Below are 4,949 nucleotides of genomic sequence, written 5' to 3' on the forward strand. Positions count from 1 at the left end.
CTAAGGACTGGAGTAAGCATCTCGGAGTTGGAATGTATGCTTTGATGAGATGATCAAAGATTTTGGGTTTATACAAAGTTTATGAGAAACTTGTATTTCCAAAGAAGTGAGTGGGAACACTATAGAATTTCTGATGAGTATATGTTGTTGACATATTGTTGATCAGAAATGATGTAGATTTCTGGAAAGCATATAGGGTTATTTGAAAAGTGTTTTTCAATAGAAAACCTGGAATAAGCTTCTTGAACATTGAGCATCAAGATCTATGAGGATAGATGAAAAACGCTAAATGGTACTTTCAAATGAGCACATACCTTGACATGATCTTGAAGGTGTTCAAGATGGATCAGTCAAAGAAGGAGTTCTTCCCTGAGTTGTAAGGTACGAAGTTAAGAGTTAAAGCTCGACCACGGCAGAAGAGAGATAAAGGACGAAGGTCGTCCCCTATGCTTCAGACGTAGGCTCTATAGTATGCTATGTTGTGTACCGCACCGGAAGTGTGCCTTGCCATGAGTCAGTCAAGGGGTACAAGAATGATCCAGGAATGGATCATTGGACAACGGTCAAAATTGTCCTTGGAGTAAAGAAAGGACATGTTTCTCGATTATGGAGGTGATAAAGAGTTCGACGTAAAGGGTTACGTCGACGCAAGCTTTAACACCTGTCCGAATGACTCTGAGTAGCAAACCGGATACGTATAGTGGAGCAACCATTTGGAATAGCTCCAAGTGGAGCGTGGAAGCAGCATTTACAATATGACATAGAGAATTGCGAAATACATACAGATCCGAATGTTGCAGACCCGTTGACTAAAACCTCTCTCACAAGCAAAACATGATCAAACCCCAGAACTCATTGAGTCTTAATCACATGGTGATGTGAACTAGTTTAGTAACACTAGTAAACTCTTTGGATGTTGGTCACATGGCGATGTGACCTGTCAATGTTAATCACATGGCGATGTGAACTAGATTATTGACTCTAGTGCAAGTGGGAGACTGTTGGAAATATGCCCTAGAGGCAATAATAAATTAGTTATTATTATTATATTTCCTTGTTCATGATAATAGTTTATTATCCATGCTATAATTGTATTGATAGGAAACTCAGATACATGTGTGGGTACATAGACAACACCAAGTCCCTAGTAAGCCTCTAGATGACTAGCTCGTTGATCAATAGATGGTTACGGTTTCCTGACCATGGACATTGGATGTTGTTGATAACGGGATCACATCATTAGAAGAATGATGTGATGGACAAGACCCAATCCTAAGCCTAGCACAAAGATCGTGTAGTTTGTATGCTAAAGCTTTTCTAATGTCAAGTATCATTTCCTTAGACCATGAGATTGTGCAACTCTCAGATACCGTAGGAATGCTTTGGGTGTACCAAACGTCACAACGTAACTGGGTGGCTATAAAGGTGCACTACAGGTATCTCCGAAAGTGTCTATTGGGTTGGCATGAATCGAGACTGGGATTTGTCACTCCGGTTGACGGAAAGGTATCTCTGGGCCAACTCGGTAGGACATCATCATAATGTGCACAATGTGACCAAGGGGTTGATCACGGGATGATGTGTTATGGAATGAGTAAAGAGACTTGCCAGTAACGAGATTGAACAAGGTATGCGCATACCGACGATCGAATCTCGGGCAAGTACAATACCGCTAGACAAAGGGAATTGTATACGGGATTGCTTGAATCCTTGACATCGTGGTTCATCCGATGAGATCATCGTGGAACATGTGGGAGCCAACATGGGTATCCAGATCCCGTTGTTGGTTATTGGCCAGAGAGCTGTCTCGGTCATGTCTGCATGATTTCCGAACCCATAGGGTCTACACACTTAAGGTTTGGTGACGCTAGAGTTGTTATTTGAATTGGTGTGCAGTTACCAAATGTTGTTCGGAGTCCCGGATGAGATCCCGGACGTCACGAGGATTTCCGGAATGGTCCAGAGGTAAAGATTTATATATGGGAAGTCCTATTTTGGCCACCGGAAAATGTTCGGGATTTTTCGGTATTGTACCGGGAAGGTTCTAGAAGGTTTCAGAGTGGGGCCCACCAGCATGGGGGGACCCACATGAACGTGGGTAGTGGGGGCAAGGCCCCACACCCTTGGTCAAGGCGCACCAAGACCCCCCCTTAGAAGGAATAAGATCATATCCCGAAGGGATAAAATCAAGATCCCTAAAAAGTGGGGATAACAATCGGTGGGGAAGGAAATGATGGGATTTCTTTCCTCCCACCTTTGCCAACGCCCCAATGGACTTGGAGGGCAAGAAACCAGCCCCCTCCACCCCTATATATAGTGGGGAGGCGCATGAGAGCTTCACCCTTGCCCCTGGCGCAGCCCTCTCCCTCCCCAACACCTCCTCCGTAGTAGTAGTGCTTGGCGAAGCCCTGCCGGAGAACTGCAAGCTCCACCACCACACCGTCATGCTGCCGGAGCTCTCCCTCAACTTCTCCTCTCCCCTTGCTGGATCAAGAAGGAGGAGACGTCCCCGGGCTGTATGTGTGTTGATCGCGGAGGTGCCGTCCGTTCGGCACTAGGATCATCGGTGATTTGTATCACGACGAGTACGACTCCTTCAACCCCGTTCTCTTGAACGCTTCCGCTTAGCGATCTACAAGGGTATGTAGATGCACTCTCCTCTCTCGTTGCTAGAATCTCCTAGATTGATCTTGGTGATACGTAGGAAAATTTTGAATTATTGCGACGTTCCCCAACAGTTGCAGACTTTTCAGACGACGAGTAAGGTGCCATAGGTCGTTGTCGTTCACTCAGCTATGCTGTTGGAGTTGATGGACTCACTTTATCTTCCAAGCCTTCCGCTGTTATCTTATTTAGATGGCCTTAAGCCATATTATTGTAATAAGTTCTCTTTTGAGACATTCGATGTAATAAGTGTGTGATTTAACTCTGTTATAAATCCTCAAGTACAGTGCGTGTCAGCATTACCGATCTAGGGATGACACTGATGCACAGAGACTAGACTGTTTGAGGTCTGGTCGCTACAAGATGGCATCAGAGCAAACACTGACTGTAGGACACAACCACTAAGTTAAAACCATAGGTCACTCTTCTCTACTCATTTCTGACTCCTCTCCCCTTTTCCACTCTATAGGACGGCAGACTCAAGGAATAAGTTGACACAACTGGATGAAGACACACCTTTTGGGCGACACTTGAAGAAAGTCACTAGGTACCTGAACATCGGAATACCAAGATTTACCGGGACCTACATCGCCACTTTACCAGAGAAGGAGCGTTGGATGATTCGAGTTCAAGTTCCAGGAAGGACGTTCATGCCAGTCACTGAGCCCATAGAGTTTTCCTTTGATGCACCAACCTGGAGTCTAGGAAAGAGCATGACAGCCCATATCGCCATGAGACGCATTGGAGAAGTTTATCACAAGGATATTAGGGACACTATCTACCAGATATGTGGGTGCCGAGATGAGCAATGGGAGATGATCATCACCAGGAGGGACAGGTCCATTGCAGCTTTCATCCAGGAGTTAAACCAACACATTCGTCGCTAGGAGAACCAGATGTGCGCAAGCATGATAGATCTGAAGAAGGTAATGGCCAGGATTACGGAGCTAGAGGAGGAACTCAAGTCTACACGTGACGAATATGAGGAGGAAATGACGATACTAGTGGAGAAGAATGACGACATGACCAGGAAGCTAGGAGTATTCATGGGAGACCCCGCGCCAGGAGGAGATGACGACCATTCCAAGGATATTCATTCAGAGGACTACATCATCATCGATGACACCGGTTCTAACCCCGACGACAGCGATGATGACTATGTTGATGAAGCTGGAGCAGATATCATGGAGTCTTCCGCTGATCAAAACTTCTAGTCGACCACCATATCAGTAGTAGTATTCCCCCATGTATATAGAATAGTTCGAGCACTTTTGTAACAATAGTTAGACCGATTGTATGCCCTTGTTTTAATTGATTGAAGTGATATGATTGTGTTTGCCTCATGAGCATATGGGTAGTGTTTTCCCTTTAGACCTCATTCTATTCTGTTTTCTCACCTTTTCTAAACCCATCAGATGCCTCCGAGACGTGACAATGGATTTGCTTTCCCACTAGAGCTCACTCAGTTGATCCAGCAGCAGAATACCTTGATGCACCTACTAGTCCAGAATCAGAATCAAGGCAACAACAACAACAACCCACCACCACCACCACCTGTTGATCACTTAGCATGTTTCCTAAGGCTGAATCCGCCGGTGTTCTCTAGTAGCACCGAGCCGATTGTTGCAGATGATTGGCTCCGCAAGATTGGAAGGGAGCTGACCACCGCAGGATGCACAGATGCCGAGAGAGTGCATTTTGCCGCACATGAGCTTGATGGACCCGTAGCATCATGGTGGGAGAATTTCACAGCCACTTACCCCATTGATACTGTTACATGGGATCAGTTTCAGCAGGCTTTCTGCACTGCCCATGTTTCAGCAGGAGACATGAACATGAAGAAGTGCGAGTTTCGCAACTTGCGCCAAGGAGGATGCAAAGTGGGCCAGTATGTGGATGAGTTTAGTAAGTTAGCACGTTATGCCCGTGATGACATAGCAACAGATGCTGCTAAGCAGGATAAGTTTCTGGAAGGACTGAATGATGAGTTGAGCTTGCAGTTGATGGTGGCAACATTCAACAACTACCAGGAGTTGGTAGATAGAGCTCTTATGATTGAAGGGAAGCAACAGCAGATAGATAGCCGCAAGAGGAAGTATGGACAAGGGAAGTACAATTCAAGAACTCAGCAGAGGCCTCGTTTTACCCCGAACTCGGGAGGACACATTCACCATAACCATGGAGGCCATAATGCCAATGGAGGAAGTTCACATAACCATAGTGGCCCCAAGAATGGGAATGGGAATGGAGAAAGCAACGGCCAGAACCGTTTGAACCCAGCAACG

Source organism: Triticum aestivum, chromosome 3B, assembly GCF_018294505.1.
Source record: "Triticum aestivum cultivar Chinese Spring chromosome 3B, IWGSC CS RefSeq v2.1, whole genome shotgun sequence".
NCBI lineage: Eukaryota > Viridiplantae > Streptophyta > Magnoliopsida > Poales > Poaceae > Triticum > Triticum aestivum.